The sequence below is a fragment of the Narcine bancroftii genome, chromosome 1 (assembly GCF_036971445.1).
Source record: "Narcine bancroftii isolate sNarBan1 chromosome 1, sNarBan1.hap1, whole genome shotgun sequence".
Lineage (NCBI taxonomy): Eukaryota > Metazoa > Chordata > Chondrichthyes > Torpediniformes > Narcinidae > Narcine > Narcine bancroftii.
This window is the reverse complement of record NC_091469.1, coordinates 450,336,226-450,349,060: the sequence shown is the minus strand read 5'-3', so window position 1 is coordinate 450,349,060 and position 12,835 is coordinate 450,336,226. Positions and strand designations below refer to the sequence as shown.

Genomic DNA, 12,835 nt, shown 5'->3' with positions numbered 1-12,835 from the left:
ATGTCAAGCGCTGAAGAGCTGGCTCTGAATGGGCAACTAAAGCGGCATTGTCTGCAAAGAGTAGTTCACAGACAAGTTGCTCTTGTGTCTTGGTGTGAGCTTGCAGGCGCCTCAGATTGAAGAGAGTGCCATCCATGCGGTACCGGATATAAACAGCGTCTTCATTGTTGAGGTCTTTCATGGCTTGTTTCAGCATCATGCTGAAGAAGGGTGAAAAGAGGGTTGGTGTGAGAACGCAGCCTTGCTTCATGCCATTGTTAATGGAGAAGGGTTCAGAGAGCTCATTGCTATATCTGACCCGACCTTGTTGGTTTTCGTGCAGTTGGATAACCATGTTGAGGAACTTTGTGGGGCATCCGAGGCACTCTAGTATTTGCCAAAGCCCTTTCCTGCTCACGGTGTCGAAGGCTTTGGTGAGGTCAACAAAGGTGATGTAGAGTCCTTTGTTTTGTTCTCTGCACTTTTCTTGGAGCTGTCTGAGGGCAAAGACCATGTCAGTAGTTCCTCTGTTTGCGCGAAAGCCGCACTGTGATTCTTACATACATAAAGTATTTAATATACAGTATGTATAGTCATGCATTAATTGAATGATAAGATGTTCAGTAAGAACATTATTCTTGGACTAGTTGTTGTTTTAATTTACCCAATTGTCCAAAGATGACACACGCAGTTGAAATCAGTAGGGTGGTGTATGAGAAGCTGGTAGAGCGTGAGTAAAGATCACACATTTCAACAACGATGTTTTCTTGTCATTGAGTGGCTAGATTACACCACACCCAATCAGTTAACTCACAAACGCACACAAGAACCACAGTTCTCAAGAATTATTTTTAAGGTGCATTTTGGATTTAACTAAATTCATAGATTACATTTTCTCTCTGCTGTAAAATTATCCAAAATATTAGAAGCGCAATTATATGTGAAAACATAGCTATAACTAACTCATGCAAATTGTACTAAAATTGATCATGGAGGTAAATAACTTTAAGACATATTAACCCATTGGCTGAACGATTTGTGAGGTTATCTCTAGCTTATTTTCCTATTGACACCTTCTTTCATACTCTTAAAGGTTTGCCTTTCCACATTACATTTCATTCAGATTTCTGAATGCATCTACCCAAAGAAAATAATAGCAGAACGATAGAAAATATTTCCTATACTGGGTATGATAGGTTAGCATCATAGATACATAAAAACACTGCAACACCATGAGCAGGGGTGGAAATGTTTGACCATTGCGATCAGAACACGGTTCTCTTCTGCACTTCTCTGAGAGTTTGTGTGTTCAATACATATAGCAACTGATTTCAATGGCAGCAGAAGCTCAGTTTAATTTGGCCATCATGTTTCGCATTGGCATGTGGGCTGAAGTCTGTTCCTGTGGTGATTGGTTCTATGTCCAATGACCTGGGACTGGGATAACTAACTTCCAATTAGACTCATCTGTCTAACTTCTACACTGAGTATGGCTGCCAGACCTTTACAAAAGTGTCATATTTACTCTTTAAGTTATATGTGATTTTTTTTCCATAGGTATTCGGCTGTTCATTTCTGCAGTTCATCATACTATATGTAGAGGGGAGTTGGACTTCCAAGTTATCACAATACATTTTTCAATATTAAATAAATTTTTATTGAATTTAACATGTTTAATTGCATAATGTTCCTCTGAGCCAAGCAATTGTTGCACAACAAATTTTCGGAGCCCAGGGTTTGTCTTGGACACCAATTTTACAACTGAAATTGAACTCATAGGCTTCCATAATAAGTGTCGTCATGCAGAATCTTTGAGCCTTAAGCATATGCTCAGCACAAATATAACAAAATGGATCTCAGCTGTTGCGACTTTGATGAGACATTTCTTTTGCATCGAATCTTCCTGAAAACAATAAATGCATTTTTTAAGTATACTCACTGTGCCATTGCCTGAAGAACATGTGCATCAACATGCATTCAATCCAATGTAATACACAGCAGCTGTATACCTGAGCTGTTTTTATAGCCTGTCAGTATCTCTCCTGACTAAGAATGCCCAGGCCTAAGACAATATTGGGCAATCAAATTCAACAGTTGAAGACAAAGTAGTTGAAAACGGAGAGACTCAGCAGATAGCAGTTGATTGGGCAATCAATTTCAATAGTTGAAGACAAAGAGGGAGGTGGTCATCGTTGAAATGGGCTGAGTCAGTCGTAAAGCTTTGGCTCAACAGGCTTCAGCGAGAACAGGTAACAAGTAAGGAATAGTCGGAGTTAAAGTTAGAAAGGGTCACCTTATTTGAGGAACAAAAAGGATTCAGCAAGTAGGCACAGGTGAGGGCAGGTGTTTTAGATATCATATATTTTTATCATCTAGTCATACACAGAAGGAATGGCAGCCAAAGCAGGGGAATGCTTCTCTTGCAAAATGTGATTCTTCGGGTTAGCCAGCAGTTTCCCTGATGATTTCATCTCCAAGAAGTGCATCCAGCTACAGCTCCTGACAAGCTGAGTTAAGGAATTTGAGCTGGAGTTGGATGAACTCCAGATAAATCAGGAAGCAGAGGGGGTGATAGACAGGAATTACATTTATACCAGAAGGCAGGAGGAAGATAGATGAGTCAGGAGAGGGGAAAGGGGATAGGTAAGCAGTGCAGGCCACATCTGTGGAAATCCCCTTCAATAACAAGTGTACCATTTTGGATAATGTTGGGGTGGGGGGGGGGGAATGACCTACCAGGGACAAGCCACAGAGATCAGATCTCTAGCAGAGAGTGCGGTCCTATGGCTATGAAGCGAAGGGAGGAGAAGAGGTGAGCTGTAGTGATAGGAGGACTGAAAAGAGGTTCTGTGGAAGAGACTGAGTATCTCGAATGGTATGTTGCCTCCTTGGTACCAGCATCCAAGATATCTCAGATCGAGATCACGGCATTCTCAGGAGGGAGAGTGAGCAGCCCGATGTTGTGGTCCATGTAGGAACCAATGATGTGGGTTGGAAGGCTGAGAGGTCCAGCAAGTAGAGTTCAACAAGTTAGGAACTAGGCTGAAGGTCAGGACCTCCAGGGTAGTGATCTCAGGATCGCTACCCACGCCACATGCTAGTGAGATTAGAAATATGAGGATAATGCAGTTTAACACATGGCCAAAGACATGGTGCAGGAGGGAGGGCTTCAGGTTTTTGGATCATAGGGCTCTCTTCCAGGGAAGATGGGACTTGTTCTGACTGGATGGTTAGCATCTGAACTGGAAGGAAACTAATATCCTTCCAGGAAGTTCTGCCAGTGCTGCTCCTGTGGGTTTAAACTAGATTTGCAGGAGGTGGGAAAACCAGAGTGCCAGATTAGATAGAGTGGAGGAGGGAAAAGATTATGTTAAAATTGCATGCACCCTTAGACATTGAATGTGGTGGAAATGTACTCAGGTGCATCTATTTCAAGGGGTAATATAGGAAAGGCAGACAAGCATAGAGCATGGATAGGCACATGGAATTATGACATTTTGGCCATTAGTGACATTTATTTGCAGAAGACAAGACTGGCAGATCAATGTTCTGGGCTTCCATGGCTTTAGACGTGCTAGAACAAGGGGATGTAAGGGGGAGGAGTGGCATTGCTCATCAGGGAAAATATCACAGCTATGCTCAGGCATGACAGACCAGAGGGCTCATTTACTGAGACTATATGTATAGAGCTGAGGAACAGGAAAGGTATGGCCACACACATGAGGTTGAAGTATAGTCCACCCAAAAGTCAGCAAGTATTGGAGGAGCAAATCTGGAGAGAGACAGCAGACAACTGCAGCAAACAAAGTTGTGATGGTAGGAGATTTTGTTTAATATTTTTATTGAGTTCAACATAATAAATCCATTTAACAAGTTATTAATAAAGCAAGGCAAAATAATAACATATACATAACATAAAATTAAAGTAAATGCACAATATGCACAAATTTTAATTTCATTCATTATTAAATGTGATTGTTTGTTAAAATGATTATATGTATAAATCAATTAAATACTATTATACTAAATCGGATTATACCTTAATAAAATCAGAAAAAAGGATATTATCCAGGATAATTATAATTAAACCCCATAAATCCACTTATCGAAAAGAAAAAAAAAACCTAAAACTAATGTCAATCTAACATGGAGCAAATGAGGTACTGAGCATTAAAAAAAATTCAAGAAAAACCTCAAGAAAGAAATCAGGAAGGGTAAAAGAAGACATGAGATTGCTTTAGCAGAAAATGTGAAGGAAAGTCATCAAGGTTTCTACAGCTATATTAAGAGCAAAAGGATGGTAAGGGACAAAATTGGTCCCCTTGAAGATCAGAATTGTCAGCTTTGTATGGATCCAAAAGAGATAGGAGAGATCTTCAACATTTTTTACATCATTATTCACTCAAGAAAAGGGCATAGAATCATGGGAAGTAAGGAAAACAAGCAGTGAGGTCATGGAACCTATACAGATTAAAGAGGAGGAAGTGCTTGCTGTCTTAAAACAAATAAGGATGGAGAAATTCTCATATGCTGAAAAGATATTCCCTCGGAGCTAGTGCAGAAATTGCAGAGGCTCTGGCAGAAATATTTGAAATGTCCTTAGCCATGGTGAGGTGCTAGTGGATTGGAGGGAAGTTCATGTTGTTCTGTTGTTTAAAATGGTGTCAAAAGTAACCCTGGGAATTATAGGCCAGTGAGCCTGACGTTAGTAGTAGGTAAATTATTGGAAGGTGTTTTAAGAGATTGATATACAATTATTTTGATAAGTAGAAACTGATTAGGGAGAGTCAACATGGCTTTATGCATGGTAGGTGGTGTTTAACCAATTTTAGAGTTTTTGAAGAGGTTACCATAAATATTGTCAAAGGAAAGGCTGTGGATGTTGTCTACATGGACTTTGATCCCGCATGGGAGGTTAATCAGGTAGGTTCAGATGCAAGGTATTCATGGTGAAGGAGTGAATTGGCTTTGACAATGGCTGGATGGGAGAAGCCAGAGAGTAGTGGCGGATGCTTCCTTCTCACACTGAAGGCCTATGACTAATGATGTGCCTCAGGAATTAGTGCTGGAACCATTGTTGTTTGTCATCTATAGCAATGACCTGGATGATAATGTGGTAAATTGGATCAGCAAGTTTGCAGATGACACTAATATTGGAGGTGTTGTAAACAGCGAAGAATGTTTTAAAGCTTTCAGAAGGATCTGGACCAGCTGGAAAAATGGGCTGAAAAATGGCAGATGGAATTTAATTCAGAAAAGTATGAGGTGTTGCCTTTTGGAAGGACAAACCAAGAAAGGACATACATGGAAATGGTAGGGCACTGAGGAGGACAGTTGAACAGAGAATTCTGGGAAAACTGATACATAATTCCCTGAAAATGGTGTTACAAGTGGATAGGGTTATAAAGAGTGCTTTTGGCATATTGGCCTTCATAAATTTATGTATTGACTACAGGAGTTGGGATGCTATGTTAAAGTTGTATATGACATTGGTGAGGCCAAATTTGGACTATTGTGTGGGGTTTTGGTCACCCAACTATAGGAAAGATATCAATAAAATTGAGAGAGTGCAGAGAAGATTTACTCGGATGTTGCCCAGACTTCAGGAACTGAGTTACAGGGAAAGGTTAAACAGGTTAGGACTTTATTCCCTGGAGCATAAGAGAATGAGGGGAGATTTGATAGAGTGGTTAAAATTATGAAGGGTGCTAGACAGAGTAAATGTTGATAGGCTTTTTTCCCCACTGAGGGTAGGTGAGATACAAACCAGAGGACATGGGTTAAGAGTGAATGGGGAAAAGTTCAGGGGGAGTGTGAGGGGAAATTTCTTCACACACAGAGAGTGGTGGGGGTGTTGAACGAGCTTCCACCTGAAGTGGTGAATGAAAGCTCAATTTTAACATTTACGAGGAATTCGGACAGGTACATGGATAGGAGAGGTATGGAGGGCTATGGACTGGGTGCAAGTCAGTGGGACTAGGCAAAAAATAAATGGTTCAGCACAGACTAGAGGACTGAAGAGACTTGTTTCTGTGTTGCAATGGTTTCTATGTGTTCTAATATTTGCATTGCATGTGCCCTGAGTGCATGTCCAGGCATGCTTGGACTAACCAAAACAGCTTGCTTTGTGGGTAATATACTAGTAAACTTAAAATATGGTAGAAACCCAAAATATAGGTTATAACGAAAAGATTCCTGCAATTTTTTGATACGTAAATTTTAAGGTGATTTTTGTGGTCATCAGCCCAAAATCCATAAAATCAGTGTCATTGGATTTTTTTTACCATTAAGCACTGAGACTTTTCAGAATCAGAATTAGGATTTATTATCATGAACAAGTCATGAAATTTTGTGGCAGAATCAGAGGGCATCATACATATTATAACCATTTTATGAAATTACTATAAAAATTAAAATAGTAGTGCACAAAAAGTAAGACAGTGTCTTTGGTTCATTTATTATTCAGGAATCTGATGGTACCAGGGAAGAAGCTGTCCTTGTGCCAATGAATACTCATCTTTAGGCTCCTATACCTTTTCCCCGATAGTAGCAGAGTGAAGAGGGCATGGCCTGGGTGGTGGGGGTCTTTGAGGATAGATACTGCTTTTTTTAAGACACCGCCTCATGTAGATGTCCTTGATTGAGTGAAGGCTGGTGTCTGTGATATTGCAGGCCAAGTTAACAAACCTCTGGAGTTTATTCTTGTTCTTTGTGTTGGCACCCTCATACCAGGCAGTGCTGCAACCAGCCAGAATGCTCTCCATGGTACATCTGTAGAAGTTTATGAGAGTCTTCAGTGACATACCGAACCGCCTCAGACACCTCACAAAGTGTAGCCATTGGCGAGCCTTCTTTGTGATTGCATCAACATGGAGGCTCAAAGGAGATGTTGACACCCAGGAATTTGAAGTTCTTGACCCTCTCCACTACTGAGCCTTCAATGAGGACAGGGTCATTTTCTTTTGATTTCCTCCTGAAGTACTTGGTTTTGCTGTTGTTGAGCACAAGGTTATACTCATTACACCATTCAATGAGCTGATCTATCTTCCTCCTGCACGCTTCTTCATTGTCGATTGTGATTCTGCCGACAACTGTGGTGTCATCAGCAAACTTGTAAATAGCTTTGGAATTGTGCCTGGCCTCACAGTCATGGGTGTATAATGAATAGAGCAGTGGGCTAAGCACGTACCCTTGAGGTGCGCCTGTGTTGATGATCAGTGAGGAGGAGACATTGTTTTCAATTCTTACTGTCTGGTCTTTCGATGAGAAAGCCAAGGATCAGAAGAAGGCCACTAGGCCCATCGAGTCTGTTCCGTAAATTTACACCAAGGTACTCTACACTAGTTCCAATTTCCGGCCTTTTTCCCATATCCCTTGATGCCCTCACTAATGAGACACAGTTACAGAGGAAGGTACAGAGGCCTTGAATTTGTAGCTTCTTGACCAGCACTGAGGGAATAATGGTATTGAAGGGCAAACTATACTCTATGAATTGTTGTTTTTGAAGTGATCCAGAGCAGAGTGGAGAGCCAGCGATATTGCATCCACTGTGGAGCGATTGTGAAGATAGGCAAATTGCAGTGGGTCCAGATCTTTACTTAGGTGCATGTTAATTCTGGCCATGACCAGCCTCTCAAATCATTTCATCACAGTAGAAGTTAGTGCTACTGGACGATCATGATTGAGGGAGCTCACTCTACTCTTCTTGGGTACTGGGATGATTGATGCCCTTTTGAAGGAGATGGGAACCTCTCACTGCCATAATGAGAGGTTGAAAAAGTCAGTGAACGCTCTGGCTAGTTGGTTGGTGCAGATTTTCAGTACCCTGCCAGGTATGCCATCAGGGCCTGATGCCTTGCGAGGGTTCACCCTCTTGAATGAAGTTCTGGCGTCGGCCTCAGAGACAGATATCATGGGGTCCTCAGCCTTTTCAGGGATTCCTACTTGGCCATGCCTCACCACAATATTTAGGCAGTCACTATCATCTCACTTCTGGAACTCACTCCACATTTTATATCCAGGTACTAATGTGAACCTCGGAATCCAAATAGTCTTGGTAGAATGAAACTCAGCATGTGTGCAACACTTTAAAAAGTGTACAAGACTTGATAGTGGTGGCTGCAAAAGCTTTCCAGCATTTATTTGATAATTAACAAAAATTTTATATTTATAATAAACGAAGGAGATGGGAATATTGGACAGTTTTTGATTGACTGTCAATCTAATGTCATTTTCTACCTTATGGAAACACAAGAACTGCAGATGCTGGAATGTTGAGCAAACAAAGAGAAGCTGGAAGAAATCAACATGTTAAGCTGAGAAGCAGACAGTCAGTGTTTCAGGCCGATACATTTCATACTCCACTCCCACCTCCCCGTTACATCCATCCATCTCATCTTCAAAGTGAAGCAAATGTTCACATTCACTTTATCCATTGTAGTCTACAGTACACAATATAGCCTCCTCTACTTTGATGAGACCAAGCTCAGCTTAGACAACCAATTTGCTGAGCATCTGTTTTCCATCAGCAGAAACTGGCTGGAATTGGCCAGCCATTTTAGTATCTTTGGCCATTTTTAACAAATGTCTATCCTCTGCTTCATCCAATGGCAAGGTAAGGCTAAACATAAACTTGAGGAACAGCATATAGTATTCCATATGGATGGCCTAAAACAGTATGGGCATTTAATTCTTAAATTCAGGTAGCACCCACCCCCACTTCCCAGCTGCTCCCATTCTCACATTTTTTTCAATCCCTTCTCCCACAGTAATCCCTTCCTGTATTGATCTCTCAACTTCTCCTACCTTATTTTGACCAGTGCCCGATGACCTGTCCCCTCCCCAGCCCTTCCCTTACCCCATCCCTCACTTGATATCCCCCCCCCTTTGTATTCTTGAAGAGGCAAGACCCGAAATATTAAGTGTCTATTTCTCCCCACGTTGCAGTCTGACCTGCTGCTCCCCTCGCCCCCACCCCCCCAGGATTTTCTTTATTTGCTTAGTATTTGACTTTGTGGAGTAGATCTTAGAATTGTGGTTCAACCAAAACAGTCTAACAGGTGGTCCAACTTGTTCTGGAGAGCAGGTTTTCTAAACTAGAGTGTGGATGTTGTAACCTCAGCTGTATTTACTTCTGCTTTCTTAAATTATTGCTAACTGCCTTCCGGAATGCTATTTTTCCTGTACATTAGATTTGAAATTTTCCAAATTCAGAGCATCCTTTAAAATTGTCCAACTTTCACTTTGTTCTGACAATACATCTTTCAAAAAGTTCCAAAAAACTGAATGGCAAAGTTAAATTCAGAGCTAAATTCAGAGTTGTAAAAATACCAGTCACCATTTGTATCCCGTTCATGTACCTGTTGCAAATTTTCCCAACTCTTTTCAAGTGATGAAGTGTGTGAGCTAGTTAATTTTTGCCATTCTGAAATCTAGCACATACTCAGGAAATGTGCACAAAATCTGTTGCTAAAGATGGATGATTGCCCAATTCATTTAGCTATCCCAGGTGCCCATTCAACTGTAAACTTCAATCCATGAGAAACCCCAAGGGATAATGTAAGAACACAAAAATTAGCAGCACTAGACCATCTAGCCTGTCTACCCTCTTCTACTATTTGATCAGATCATGGCTGATCTGACAGTGGGCTCATCTCCACTTACCTCCCTGTTCCCTATAACCCTTATTCCCCTATAATTCAAATATCTACTTCTCTGTGTCTTCAAAGCAACATGGAGAATATCTGGTGCTCTGGTTACAACATGCTGTCGTCAGTCATTGGAAAAACAACAGTTCAGCTCTAATATTCCAGTTGCAAGATGGTCATTGCAAAACAAGTCCCTTGCCAGGGTGTTGACTTAGAAGGCAATAAGAAATGGGTGAAAAGGTGGGAAATTCTGAAAGGCATCAAAAAAACATACACACACAAATTATTCAGACTGAATTTGACAAAAGAAAAGCTTTTAGATGATCATTGTTGTCACTCCATAAACCTAGGAAGGGGTAGAATTGCAGTGGTTAAACTAGGTTTATGTGTCAGAGTTGCACTGCTTTTATGTACACGAGGCCACATGACCCCTTCTTGCGGTTTGCCACTTCCTGCCTTAGCTACTTGCAAAATGTGTACACTGAGGCAACACATGTATCTAGCAATATCCAGTCATTTGCACCCATCATCAAATGGGTACTGTTCTTATTCTAAAGTCACTGATTAAAAATTTAAAAACACATTTTTGGTGTTGCATTTTCCTTTCCATTTCCAGGAAGTCAAATGTTAAACCTCATTTGAGAATGTCAAAGAGGAAGGTGGCAAGTTCTATTAGGACAAGTCCTAAAATTTGGGCTAACAATTACCAATCTAACTCAGACACTCCCTCAACAACCGCAGGCTTACAAGATAAACATGCAATGTTATCAAAACTGGCAACATACTGTCACGAGCCCAAAGAACCCCAAAACCCAGCAGCAATAGATATTCACTAAGACAAATAGTTACTTAAACAAAAGTTGCTTTTAATTATCATTAAATATGAAAATAGAAACAAACTTTAACTTGTATATTATTATTAACTTACTTAACATAACCTAAGTGCAGTATGTGTAATGTGTCTTAAGTTTAGAGAAGTTCTTTGGTTCTCTCTTCTCATTCTTCCAATTTCTCTGGTTGCGGGCAATTCTTTATACTGTGCACAGAATTTAACATGTATAAAGTTCACCAGGCTTTGGAGTTCGAAAGGTAAATGGTTACTGCCCAGAAAGGTTCTTGTAGGTTTACAGAGAGACATTTGTTGTTCCAGGATTTCCACAACCGAGGTACTTCCATTAGTCACCTTAATGTCCTGCTGATGAAACTTGCCCCATCAGGGTTCTCCAGATGATAATCTCTTTCTTTCAGGTCACTACGGAGTTCCTTTCTGTTTCCCTTATTAGACAACCAGTCCTCTAGCCATCATCCACTCTGGTGCTTCTGTTTCAGTTTCAGCAAGCTTCTGCTTATCCCAGCTCTCTCCCTCTCTCTCTCGCACACTGACTCCAAGACTCTCCCTCTCTGCTTGCCAAAACCACCTGACCTTCTCCATCAAACAATAGGAGTTAGTCTTCTGGTTCATCTGTTGTTTTTAGGTAAACAAGAACCCATCAGTGACCTCCCACTGAGCACTCTTCAAAACTCCTGCTCCTGCTTTAAAGACAATAGTCCATTCATTTCACAATGTCAGTCCAATTAACACCTCCTTGTGAAGTCTCCATAGACATGCATCAAAGTTTCTGTAAAGTAACTCAGTGGACATGAAATCTCCAATATTTCAAATAAGATCTGATTTAAAGTGTTTGTATGTAACTTACTCTAACTTTTCCCAATTTATCTCCCAAAAATATTTCTATATACTCTGTCACAATACTAGCCTTTTCAACAATGGTACTTTTCAACCTCTGATCGACTTTGCTAATGTTACTTTGCATTGCACATAACCGTATTCTTTCATTTGGAGGATAAGTAAGCCGTCCCATAGAGAACCTTGATTATAAATAAGCATTTGGAAAACTATCTGCCTGCCTCCAATATCTAATACTCTGAATGTTCAAAGTTCAAATTTATTGTCAGAGTACAAACATGGCAGCACATAAAACCCTAAGATTACTTTTCCTGCGGGCCAGGCAGAATTTATACTGTTCAATAGTGCAAACTGTTCTCAAGCAAAAGATACATGTACAAAAGAAAGAAATGTCAACAAAGAAAAAAATTGTAAATAAACTGACTGCAAATACAGAAAATAAATATTCTGTTTATTTATATATTCAGTACAAAGAAAGAGTTCTTAAATGAGTATCTGATTGTGTCTGTTGTTTAGCAACTGTTCCTGAACCTGATGGCAGCATTGAGAACAGAGCATGTCCTAGTTGGTGTGGATCCTTGATGATAGCTGCAGCTCTTCAATGTCACCTTTCCATGTAGATTTTCTCAAAGGTGGGGAGAGATTTGCCTGTAATATACTGGACTATGTCCATTACTTTTGCAGGGCTTTTGCCCAGAGGTATTGGTGCCCCCATAGTATACTGTGATGCAGCTGGTCAGCACACTTTCTACTACACATCTGTAGAAGTTTGCCAAGGTCATACCAAATCTCCAAAAACTCCTGAGGAAGTAAAGAACTTGACGTGCTTTCTTCACAATGATATTAGTATGTTGAGTCCATGAAAGGCCCTCTGAGTGACTCTCAGGAATTAAAATTTGCTCACCCTCTCCACTTATAATCCCTCAAGGATCACTGGATCTCTGGTTTCCCTTCCTAAAGTCCACAGTTCCTTGGTTTTGGTGACATTGAGTGAGAGATTGTTGTTAGTACAGCAAATTTGTAAATGGTGTACACAGTTGGAGGTGGAAAGCAAGTAGAGAAGGCAGCTAAGTGCACAGCCCTGATGGGGATTGTGGAAGAGATGTTCTTGCCAAACCTTACTGATTGGGGTGTTAAAATGAGGAAATCTAGAATCCAATTACCCAATGGGGTATTGAGGCCAAGATCTTTGAGTTTGATCAGTTTTGAAGGTATGATGGTGTTGAATGCTGAATTATAGTCAATATGAGCTGATGCATGCATTTTTGCTGTCCAGGTGTTCCAGGGTTTTGTGTAGAGCCAGTGAGATGGCACCTGCTTGCGGTAAGCAAATTGGAATGGATCCATGTCACTGCTCACACAGGAGCTGATATGCTTCCAATGCCAACCTCTCAAAACGCAATCACTGTGAATGTGAGTGCCACTTTTCGATAGTCATTTAGGCAGGTACCTCACTCTTCTTAGCCACCTGTACAATTAAAGCTCACACCATGTTGATGTTAAATGTTGAAGATAACCATGA

At 40.7% G+C, this 12,835-nt stretch overlaps 1 protein-coding gene across 3 annotated transcripts in view; it reads left to right on the top strand.

The window, feature by feature from the left end:
- The window catches only part of apbb1ip (amyloid beta (A4) precursor protein-binding, family B, member 1 interacting protein), a 141,022-nt gene that overhangs the window by 23,875 nt on the left and 104,312 nt on the right, over positions 1-12,835 (top strand). The gene's annotated exons all lie outside the window — the stretch shown is intronic.